Consider the following 13118-nt stretch of genomic DNA (forward strand, 5'->3'; position numbering starts at 1 on the left):
GCAATATATATTGTCTTTAATTGTAATTGTGTTTTATTCTGTATCTGTTAATGAGAAAGTCTCGGGGGAAAGCTTTCCCCATAAGATATCCCACAAGATAATCACAGGATTTAAAATTCAAGCCAATGAGGCAAAAATGTTTTTACCAAGGTTTTTGTGTGCACGAGTGTGTTTTTGTTTTTTTGTTTTTCTAATTTTGTAACATCAAGCGTTTTGGTTTTTTCTTTTTCTTTTTTCTTTTTTTTTTTCCCTATCAAATCACAAATACTTCCTGACTGGGTCCTTTGAACTCTACGATTGCTCTTAACCTTGTGCACCCAGACCCAAAAGTCCTTTAATCAAGGGAAAGTCACCTAACCACACCCCAGAACAGGAAAAATAAAAGACATATTACTGCGTGGGGCACTTTCTTTCAGGCAATGTGCCTGTTGTGATAAATGATTTCATTTATTCATCATGAGCTGGAGACAGTCATAGTACCTTGTTTACAGGAAGTTCTTTCACAAATGGGCTTTGCTAGCTTAACTGAACTTACACCGAATCCTATCACTCAGAACCCCACCTAATAATTATTTTCTTTCGTCCTTACCCGACCAGACGAGGGGGTATAGGGTGGCGGCCCTCTGAAGACAATGTGCTCTTCTTGAGGATTTTTGCCAGTTGAAAAACAAGTGGGAGAAATGGCATAAGCATACCTGGGCAGTGCAGGAAATTTCTTGTGGCTTCTAACTACCCTTAGCTACCTGGAGTATGGAGCTGACCTTGTGCTGTCTGTTTACCCGGCTCCTCACTGGATTGTGAGCCTCTGGGTCACAATCTTAGTCACCTTTTATCTCCTTGCTGCCTCTAATGTTATTTGAACTTACTAAATTACTCTATTATGAATCTGATAAATCCCTTTTCATTCTGCCAAAGAGCTTCAGATGAGGTCGACAAATAGATCTTCTTGTGGAATTAATAGATGATCTTGAATTGTGTGGACTTTGCTGACAAGGAGGCAGAAGTCAGACCAGGCACACCTTGATGATGTGGCAGAGAGGATTAATCACCGAACTGGAGGCAGGGGTGGGTGAGGAGAGAGCATCTGTGGAGTCATCGGGTGATAGAGGCCTCCCCGGCAGGAGGGCTTACCCAGATTCCCTGTTATCCCTGTTTGTGCAATTCCCCCTCTGACTTTGCATGAACCCAGACGGTTGTCTTGGCATCATCCATGCCTGTTACACAACCAAAAAGTGTTTTCTTGCTAGCTTTTGATTTCCTTTAGCAGACAGATTTTTTGCTTGGGTACAGTGATAATCATCACCGAGTGCCAGCTTGGAGAGCCCCGCCGTCCAGATGAAGAAATGGGAACCCTGAGGTAGTCGGTCCCGCCCCAGGTCAGACAGGTGCTGGCCTATGGGTGACGATGGGCTCTGCCCACATCTGCTTGACCAGTCGTCAGCTTGGCCTACTGCACCTCATTGTTTTTTTGGAGAAGTCTTTGCTATTGAACTAAAGATGTGGGATTCCCCAGTCAGAAGGAACCGTTTAATATGAATCCACTTATTCCATCGCTTGGCCCAAAGGGAGAAGGCTGGGTGGGATGCACAGTTCCATGTTGGAGTCTCAGCGTCTTCTTCAACAAAGGATGAATTTAAGGGTGACCGCAGGAGAACAATACTTCCTTTGTTGTGGAAAGCCTCCTCTAATTTTTCTCCTGGTTGTGGTTGCTGCTCAGGCTGTTTGTTCATGCAAGTGTTTATGGCATGCCTTTGCACTTTGTCAGGGGAAACTGGCCTTCCATCCTGCCATCTTGCAACATTACTTCTGACTGTATCTCCTTGATCCTAATAATAGACATTGTGGCAACCACCTGTGCTTAAGGTCATTGCCTCATGGGTTTCACTCTAATGCTAGCCTTCCTGGTGTCCTAGTCACAGATCTGAATGGGCACACCCCTTCCTAAGTACATGCAAATATGTCATTAGAAACAAAACAAAACAGCTTGCTGCTTCATGAAAGGCTCGTGACTGGCACTCCACGGAGTATAATGTTGACAAACCCGTCGTTCACCTTCCCTAACCATGAGTTTTGGTAGATGTCCGCCACCTGAATCACCAGGCAATCTGAAGGAAAGTATTTTCTGTGATGGTATAGCTTATCCGTGAAACGTTCAGTGAGTGTACACTTGCATCACATCAACTGGATTCAGTCACACGGACTGTAATTTGGGCAATCCAGCCTAACAAGTCATTGACACATGTCTCTTTCAGGTTGGGTACCTATTTACACAGCTGATACCTGATTTGTAACACACTATGTTCTTAAATAATAGAAATGAAGATGAGGAAAGTCCAGGGCATTACAGAACCAATGTATCGATGAACAATGAATTGAGGATGCTTGGCTATGCCCTCACTTGCAGTGCCTTCACCTTTTTTTTTTTTTTTTTTAGTTTCATGATCCAAATTGCTGAATCTCTTTTGGGTTAGTTGGTTCATCCATCAAGTGGGACTATCACCATACACGACCTACCTCAAGACAGCCTGCTTGATAATGATCTTTTAAGGTGCCTTAAGATCTCATTCTGATTCATACAGTACAGAATTTCCTTGCAGGTTTGTTTTTGAACCGATTCAAATGAGCGGATCTTTCGCCCACACGGAGATGAAGTGCAACTGAACACACAAGCAGCCCCTACCTTTGTTATCCTTCAGTCTTGCTCCTATTCAGTAACAGATCAGATGGCTTTGGATGGTTGTATACAGGAGTCATCAGATGAGCCCTCATGTCAAAATTGTGATGTTTAAGGTTTTTGTTTTTTGTTTTTTGTTTTTTCCCATGACCTAAATTAGATGGGCTTAACCAATTCAGAGTGATCTTATCATGGTCCAAATTAGTGTGCAGGTTAGTGGAAGTCACAGCCATTCTTTTTGTGCTGGGTTCCAAGGTATGAAGTGGAGATCTTCAAACCATACTGTCCATCCTCCTTGGGTCGGTTTAGAGTTAAATAACTGCCTAATCGTAAGTGGCTTTCAGCCCAGCTGGGTAAGTGGCTTTAAGAGTTTTTTAGAGATGCAACTTTGAAAACAATGACAACCATAAGAAATGACTGTTGGGGATTTATTTTAATGATCATCTGTAAATGATTAGTACATAGTACTTGTCGTTAACAAACTGATTTAGCCTACAGTTTTCCCTGCTCGATGCATTGTATTTCCTGTATGTATTTATCACAGCTTGGCACCATTTCTAAAACATCTGGGTCCTGCCTGATAAAGAGGATTTGAATACAAAAAATTCCCCATAAGGTAAAATAACAACTTTCTCCCCTCTTGATGTTCTTCTCCCCTCCCTTGATAGGTGCCCTGGACTATGGAAGGAGAGACTTAAACTCAGGCCCCTACCCTCCATGCTCCCATGCTAGAACCCCCACCCCTCACAGACTCCTCACAGACTCCTTTTCCTTATCTATAGCCTATTTGTCTGCTGAAGGTCAGTTTTTATCTCACTTCCTCTAGCTCTGAGTTTTTCCAAACTTTTTATCATGATGCAACACACAAACACACCTTGTATGTTATGTTTAACAAATTCTTATAATACCTAGTATGTGTCCCAGGCACTATTCTAAGTACTAAAAATACTAACCCACTAAATCTTCGCAAATAGGTGGTAGAAACTATTATCCCCACTTTGCAGATGAGGACACTGAGGAGAGAAAAGTTTAAGTAAGTTCCCCAAAGTCAATGCAGAACTTGTTATGAACCCAGGCATGGATTGTTCTACCCCGTCCTGTCCTGTCCTGTCCTGTCCTGTCCTACCCTACCCTAGTTTTTTTACACAGATGTTGATCAGGATCCACTAAGTTTATTTATTGTCATGAAAAATCTAACCTATCACTCTGTCTCATCGCTAGTCTGGTAGCACAGAATAAATTGTCTAAATTACAAATTTGGCCCAATGCTGTTATTAGTTATCTGTGTGGGAATTGAACAAAGTGACTGTGGCAAATACTGCGTAACTCAGACTTTGGATAAAATAGCGATGTCAATCGTTAAGTGAATACCTTTTCCGGCTTTAGGACCTGATGAGGATGATGGTTATCTTAAGAAGAATGAATATGGTTACTATCAGCCGTTCTGAGGTGGATTTAATATCTAAGGTCTTAGTTTGGGATGTAGGTATGGCTACTTCCTCTTTCTGAGCTAAGGGTGTCTTGGATCTAGACTCAGGCATGAGAAAGTTCAGAGTGGGTCCTGTGATGGAGAGGAGTTCTCCCTGGCTATGTGGTAGTCCTTTTTTTTTTTTTTTTTAGGTATTAAGGAACTATATTTAGGACATAAAGCAGGTTTTACAAATACTACAAAAAAAGCAGCTTGGACGTGAAAACCCTAAGGAGAAAGTAATTACCCGTGAGGAACTAGAACACAAGACACAGAGGATGCACGTTGTGTGATGCTCCCAAATATGCTACTGGAGCACACACCGCAAGGTCACTAAGACTTCAGAGTGTCAATGTCCATCACCTCCCTCATCCCTAACACATGCCAACACTAAAGTTTTTATATCCTGCGGCTGCCCTGTCATCTAGAATGCCCACTTCCCCCTCAAACAAAACATTTTCACAGAACTTTTTAAAATTTGTATTTGTTACAACTTCTTAAAGCAGAATGTGACTTGAGCACTACATTTCCACTCACAAAACTTGCAGAGTTACTTCTTGAACAGCTTTACAACATGCCTAAGGAGGCTTAGAATTTCGCTACTCTAAACGATGCTCTTCTTTGGAAAACAAGCCCTATCCGTGGCTACTCCCATCCAGTTGGTTCAGTTTCACTACTAGTTTCTAGAGCCCTGGTACATGCAGTTGAGAACTACAAGGGACAGAAGATTTAAAAAGTAGATCCTAGAAGGTGAAAGTTGTTTTAACCAGTATTTCTTCTTTTACACATCAAGGTATAGCTCAGAACACCTCAGTGACAAAAACACTTGGTCTTACTACGGAATCCACACTTGAGACCACACGGCTAACATTAGGTTACCTACACCTTACAACAAATGTTACCTTGTCCGGTTAAAATAAGCCAGCATGGGACTAGGAAAGAAAAACTAGCCAAGCTTTAGTTCCTATACGTCACAGTATCACACTCAAACAGAAGGAAATCTCATCTTCCCCTTAAGTAGTTATTGTCATGCCACACAGATTCTTAAAATGTTAACAAAAATATAAAGAAAAACATCTTTGAAAATATATCATCAGAGGGAATGAAGATAAAGTATTGAATACATAAACAAGTAATTCTTGGGGCAGCGCTTAATTGACTTCTTCCATGCGTGATGTGTCGTCATCATGTGGTTGTCCTTTGGAAGTGAAACAAGGAATCAGATGGTTGAAGTTGGAGATGCAGTTGGTTGTGAGCTGATTGTAGATTAAAGTAATATAAGGGAGAGAAGGGGCCTCTCTCCTGAGACCCTAGTGGGGATCTATTCCCCCTAGTGGGAATATATTCCTGTAATGGAGACCACAGATATTCTTTAATACAGTCTTTGGTGAATGTTCCAGCTTGGCAGAGGGCTGTGCTCTACTCAGGCATTCAGGGACCAGGGACCTGGAGGTGATTCATTTGCCATCCCTTAGAGCATCCCTTGGTTCTCAAAGTGCCTGGTTCCATAGAGTTGAAGCTACTTACATAACAAAACTAAGACATTATTTGCTCTTTTCACTCTCACTCTTCCATGAGTATTGAGTTTTCCAAAGCTACCTGATAGGTCATATCACAACAAATTGAACATAGAAGTAGATATGAGAATCTTGCCATCTTCTATTAAGCCAGACTTTAAAGGGATTTGCAAAAAACAAGAAACAATTCCATCTCCTCACTGTTTATTTTTTTAAACATAGTTGTTACTAATATTAACAAAATACTTAAAATATTAATAAAATATATCAACATGTAATGCTTTATTTTTTTTTAAAGATTTTATTTATTTATTCATGAGAGACCCAAAGAGAGAGAGAGAGAGAGAGAGAGAGAGAGAGAGGCAGAGACACAGGCAGAGGGAGAAGCAGTTTCCATGCAAGGAGCCCGATGTGGGACTCAATCCCGGGTCTCCAGGATCACGCCCTGGGCTGGAGGCAGGAGCCAAACCACTGAGCCACCCAGGGATCCCCACTTTATTATTTTCAGTGAATGAGTAAGTGTATACATTTTAAAGTTCTTTTTTAATTTCTTTTTAAAAAATAATTTATTTGAGAGAGAGAGAGTGCACAAGCAGAGGAACAGCAAAGGGAGAGGGAGAAGCAGACTCCCCACTGAGCAGGGAGCCCAACACAGGGCTCCATTCCAGGACCCCAGGATCATGACCTAAGCCGGAGGCAGATCCTTAACTGACTGAGCCACTCAGGCACCCCAGTTTTAATTTCTAATAAAATAAATATCACTAGGTATAACAACTCATATGAACAAAGACTTATGATAATATTGATAATTTTTAAGAATACAAAGTGGTCTTGAGACCAAGAAGTTTCAAAACTGCTGCATTAGAGCATTGATGTTGTCTCTATGGATCAAATCTGGTTCACTGCCAGACTGGATTGGAGATGGCAGGTAGAGAAAGAGAAGGGTTCTTCTTGTACTTGTGTTCTCTCTGCAGCTTCTTGAGCTTTCCATATCATGGGATCTGGGTTCCAACAAAGAAATGTTCTCAGGGTGAGTATTCCAAGAAGATAAGGCCCAGCGTGTGAGCACTTATGAAACCTTATACTCATATGACCAAGCCCAGGGCCAATATGAGAGGGAAATAAACAAAGGCATCAACCCTAGGAGGTATGGTTCATTGGGTATCACCAAAGCAATAGTCTACCTCAAGTGGATTTAGAACAGGAACTATAATTTTATTTTTATAATAAAAGGATGGACCATTCTGAGCCATATGGATTATAAATCATATCTTACATATGCCATATTCCATATTTCCCTCATGAAGAATATATCAGATATATCAAGTCATTCATATGAGATACTACTAAAATAGTAGCAATTAAATGATTAAATTAGTTTTCTTACAAAAAAATAAGATGACCTGAAATTGGGTTTTTCCAAGGAAAGTCATGATCCATCTCCCTGATTAGACAGTAGCAGAGACTTTTCCCTCAACACTCAGTGTTTAGGAGGTTATAGTAAAAACTCCATGAAATTCTGAAGACACATCGAAGGTAAGTTCACCTTCTGAAATTGAAACTGGCAAAAATCAATACCTAAGGGATGTGATCAGCCAAGGGGTTCGGTGTTTGTGAGTGTGTTGCTGATGATTAGGGAATGTCTGCTGAATCCCATCATGGAACCTAGAACGTTTCTAAAATACAACTCACCTAACTAGCTCATTGGATCCATAAAATAAAATTGTAATATATGTGATTATTAAAGTGCAAGTTGCCATTACTTAACAACAACGTGATGACAAGTATGACGGCAGCAAGGATACTTCGTAAAACTGATTCAAAGGGAAATGAAGGGTAAAAAATTGTCACTGCAGTAAAACACTATATCCGTTATTCCCTTTTTTTGCTGAGTAATATTCCATACTATGGATGTAACAGAATTTGTTTTTCCACTTACAACTTATAGCTTTGGATTGTTTCTAGTTTTTTTGGTGATTATGAATAAAGCTGTTATAACATTTGTCTTTGTGTGAACATATGTTTTCATTTTCTGAGGGGTAAATACCCAGGAGTGGGATTATGGTGAGTGTATGTGTAACTTTACAAGAACTAGCATTTGACTTTGTCAGTTTTACAAAGTTTAGTCATTCTAGTAGGTGTGTAATGGTATCTCATTGTGGTTTTAATTGGCATTTCTCTAATTATAAAGAATTTTGAGCATTTTGGGGTGCTTATTTCCCATCCATGTATTTTCTTTTTTTAAAAAAAATTTATTTATTTTATTTATTTATTTATGATAGTCACAGAGAGAGAGAGAGAGAGGGAGAGGCAGAGACACAGGCAGAGGGAGAAGCAGGCTCCATGTACCAGGAGCCCGATGTGGGATTTGATCCCGGGTCTCCAGGATCGCGCCCTGGGCCAAAGGCAGGCGCCAAACCACTGCACCACCCAGGGATCCCCCATCCATATATTTTCTTTGGTGAACTTTCTGTTCAAATCTTTTGCCTATTTTTTTTTCTTTTGCCTATTTTAAAACTGAGTTGTTTTCTTATTACTGAGTTTCGAGAATTCTCTGTAAATTCTGGATGCAAATTCTTTATCAGATACCTGTCACAAACCTCTTCTCTAGTCGTGGCTTTTAACTTTTTTTTTCAAGTGTCTTTTAAGTTTTGATGAAGTCTGTCTGATTACCCTTTTTCTTTTATGGGTCTTGCCTTCTGTGTCTTGAGAAATCTTTGCTTGTCCTGAGGTCAAGAGTTTTCTTGTATTTTTTTTCTAGAAGTTTTTTTTTTTTTATCATTTTAGATTTAACATTTAGGTCTGTGATCCATTATGAATTTTTTTTAAAGATTTTATTTATTCAGGAGAGACACACAGAGAGAGAGGCAGAGACATGGGCAGAGGCAGAAGCAGCTCTGATGCAGGGAGCCTGATGCAAGACTCCATCTCAGGACCCTGGGATTATGACCTGAGTCAAAGGTAGCTCCACCACTGAGCCACCCAGGTGCCCCACTTTTTTTTTTTTCAAGATGTTTTTGCTATTCCAGCTTTTTCTCAGTAATATATTAGTTAAGTTCCTCTTCTGATCCTCAAGATTCTTGCCTTCTAAAATGTGAACCAGGGACACCTGGGTGGGTCAGTCAGTTAAGTGTCTACCTTTGGTTCAGGTGCCTGGCACATTTTAACCTTTCGCTAACTGATAGCTGCTGCTATTATTATTATTTTCATTCTGTAATTTCTGTGACCGCTTTTCTATTATTTTATCTGAAACCTTGTGCCTTGTTTTGTTCTGAAACATGTATTCATCTGCTATAATTCTTTTCTCGTGTGTGTGTGTGTGTGTGTGTGTAGAGGTTCGTTTCCTGTAAAAAAAATTTCAGGATAGCACCTTGTCTAGTTGAGAAATTAAAATATAAATTTGAAAAAGTACATCCTGACACAGAAATATTTCTTGAGTACCTGAATTACTACATTTTCATGGGAAATGATACAGAAAAATAATGAAGATTTTTAAAAGATGCCATTGACATTCTGAGTGGAGGAAGAAACAGCTTACAGATAAGGAGGAACACTCTGGAGTCAGAACCCAGTAAACTTGTGTCTTGACTTGCAACTTCCTAGCTATGAAATCTTGAATACATTCTCTGGTAGTCTCAATTTTCTCCTCCACTCCAGGTCTCATAGGGCTGGTGGCGAAGATAAGTGAGTTGATGGGTGTGAATGTGCTTTGTAAAGTGTAAAATACTAAATCCATGGTTCCCAAACTACATACCAAGGTGCCCTGGAGGCTGCAATGAAGTCATAAGGGTGCTATGGCTTATTTTAAGTTTTCTTAGGAAATATCTGTTGAACATTGCCTGGATCATTATGGTGTGTTGTTTGGCCTTAACTACTTAATCAATAAAGATGTTAGGTATGCATTTTTGTGTGGGGGCCCTGTGAAAAAAGTTACTGAGTCATTAAGTGTCCTATGAATGGGAAAGTTTGGGAACCTCCATGATAAACATCCATTTTCATAAAGCCTGTAGGCTCTTGTGCCTGAGATAAATGTGAGTTATAATTTTTTGTGGTTTTGTTACCTCATAACATTTGATGTGGAATTTTGGTGTAAAAAGCCTTAAAACCCATGTCAGGAAATATTGCCAGAAGTATTGGGACAAACTTGTAGCATCATCAGGTATTTAAATGGCCTAGCAAGCAGCCATTCCCATTCTCTTTACCTTCCGCAACAAACATAGAGTGATGTCATGTGCTAACTGCTGTTGCATATCTTAATTAGTCTCCACCACATCTTGAGAGAAGCATTTTTCACACTCTGTTACAGATGCAGACACAGGTTGAAGAGGTTAAGGGACTGAACCAAAGCCACACAGCGAAGCAACAGATGTTTGACCCCAGTTTCCTTGTGCCCTCATATGGTCTGCTAAGAGAGCCAAAGATTGTAGGGGAGGGAATCCTAAATGAGTGATCCACTCCTGCTTATTTCTAAATTTATCTATATTATTTTTAATGTCTCATTTTGGTCTTTGAGGAAAAATGCTTGGTGAGGTTGGGTTGAGCTTACCTACAATTATTCTTTTTTTTTTTTTTTTTTTTTTTTTTACCTACAATTATTCTTGAATTCTTAATAGCATGACCATGTGTTCCTATGGCCAAGACTTAGCTCTACCAAAATCTGTGCATTGTAGACCAAGATACTATAAAAACCCAGTTTGTGTTAAGTGTAAAATGTTACACAGATTTTTTTTAATATATAAAAAATAGAAAGGGGATAGGATGCTCAAATAAAAAATTTGATCTCCTTTTTTCAAAGAAAAGTAATGATTTCATGATGTGGTAAGTTACCATCATTACCGGAAGACATATGGTTTCATATACACAATTGGTGAACTAAGGATGCTTGTTCAAACGTTTTGACTATGCAGCTTTCCAGTGCTGTAGTGACTGGCTCATAATGAGAGGCAGAACTTGCCAGGACTTGAATCTTTCTACATTTTGTGATATTAGCCAAGGAGCTCCATGGTCTGTCTACACTGGCCTACACCTCTTGCCTCATCACCTGGGTACCCTCTCTGGATGGCCTGCCCTCCAGCAGTACTTAACCACCTGTAGTTATCCCCACCAACACCTGCTCTTAGGTCTCTGGGCTGTCACTCTTTGTTCAGAGCCAGTGCTCTTCAGTAGAGCTTTTTTTAATGATGTCCAATATGGTAAACACTAGACAAATGTAGATACTGAGCACTTGAAATGTGGCCAGTGTGACCAAGAAACTAAAATTTACATTTCACTGATTTTTAATTAATTGAAATTGAAATATGAACAAACATTGAAATTGAAATATGCACAAGTGAATAGTGGCTACAGTGTTGGACAGCACAGTTCAGATAACCTTTCCCTTATTGTCTTCCTCCTCCATTTCTAGATCTTTACTGTCGGGTCACCTTCTACTCATTCCTCAGGATTTAAGAGTTGGTCTCCTGGGAAGTCTTCACAAACCTGGCTGCACCTTCTCCCTCTAAAGCCACATTCAGAGTCCGATGCCTCCATCTTTCCACCCATTGACAATGTCTTTCCTGGATCCTAGTAGCACGATTATAAAGATTTTGTCCTCCAGACTGGGAGCTCTGTGAAGGTTTTGAACTATGTCTTTGAACCTCCTATTATCTAAAAGATTTATGTCTGGTCATTTAATATGAATATGGACTTCTAAACCAATTGTGAAGATAGTTGCAAACCTCATTACAAGTCTTAAAACAGGGGATCCCTGGGTGGCTCAGTGGTTTAGCGTCTACCTTCAGCCCAGGGCATGATCTTAGAGTCCTGGGATGGAGTCCCACGTCGGGCTCCCTGCATGGAGCCTGCTTCTCCCTCTGCCTGTGCTTCTGCCACTTCCTCTCTGTGTGTCTCTCACGAATAAATAAATAAATAATCTTAAAAAAAGTATTAAAAATATTTTTCCAAAACAAATAATGATAATAAGCAATAATAATAAAACTCAACACTTTTGTATTAGATTGGGCACTTCACTGCTGTTCATCTCACTTTATGTAGTTGGGGTGAAGGGAAGGAAATTTTTATGTCTTAGAACTAAGCATAGGGTTCATTAAAATATGGGACACAAATTCAGATACCATACCACAATACTTAGCATTTGGTAGGATGTTCTTACGCTTAAATAATAGATTTGGACTCCTGGCACTCAATTAAAATCATGTATATTTAGTTTATGATTAGCAAGTTTTAAGTTGCCTCCCCCCACCAAATATTATATCTAGACATTTGAAAGTCTGCAAAAACTTTTGTTTAGCATCAAAGCATTTTCACTTAAAAATGTTAACGTTCAAATTAGTCATACAGCAAGTGGATGACAAAGGATACAAGAGCAATGTTGTTCAAGGAATGAACAGTTTCAAGTTAACCAAGTCAAGCAAGATATACTTGAATGAAGTCCACAGTTGATTCCAGACTTCTCAGTGGAGTTCCTGGGACAGAGGCTTACATTGTCGTTGGCACTTTGAGTCATTCAGGTCACACAGGAGAAAAACTGGCCTAGCAGCATGTCGATATGACTCAGCCTCGTGTGGGTTTTAGTCAGGGGAGTGATTCTTTGATTGGAAATTTCAGCAATGGAAAAAGCAGCTTTTAATGGACAGCTGTAACTCGACAATCAATCTCATTGATTTTTTTTTAACTGTCATTTTTTTCTAATTCCCCCAAGTCTGATCTTCTCCTTTAACTTTTAAAACCTTGTGCTGCCTACTGCCGATCGTACATTGAGTAGAAAACCACTTCATTCATTCATTCTTGTAGCAAATATTTACTGAGCATTTACTGTGGGACGGGCACTGTTTCATGCACTGGGACTAAACCAGTGATTAAAATTAAGTCCTTGCCTTAATGATGAAGCTTGCATTCATGCAGAGGCTGAGAGAAGATAAATAAATGAGTAAACACGTAGAGTACGTCTAGTGTTCTTATGTGGTAAGAAGAAAAATAAAGCAAATGCAAAAGGCCTATAGCAAAGGGTGGGCACAGAATATTTAAGAAACAGAAAGGAGACCAGTGTGATCAGAGCAGGACTGAGGGAAGGAAGGGCAAGACAGGAAGCAGAGGAACAGGAAGCAGTTGCAGCGGCCAAGCTGAGGTAGCCAAGTGCACGAGGACACTGGTAGGAAACAGATTTTATGGAGACAGCCAGGACCCGATCACTCTCTCTGAGTGAAATGGAAAGCCCCCCAAAGTTTTGATCAGAAGGTTGTTCTGTCATGTTTTAAACAGTTTCCTCAGGCTACTATAAGAGATGATGTTGGGACAGGATGGCAGCAGAGGAAGCACCTCGGAGGCCATGGCAATGACCCAGAGATTGTGGTAGCTTGGTTAGGGATCTAGTGGTGAGAGGTGAGAAGTGACTAGATTCTGGGTTATTTTGGAAACAAGGCCCTCAGGCTTTGCTGAAGGATTAGATACAAGATGTACT

This window comes from Vulpes lagopus, chromosome 1 (genome assembly GCF_018345385.1).
Source record: "Vulpes lagopus strain Blue_001 chromosome 1, ASM1834538v1, whole genome shotgun sequence".
NCBI lineage: Eukaryota > Metazoa > Chordata > Mammalia > Carnivora > Canidae > Vulpes > Vulpes lagopus.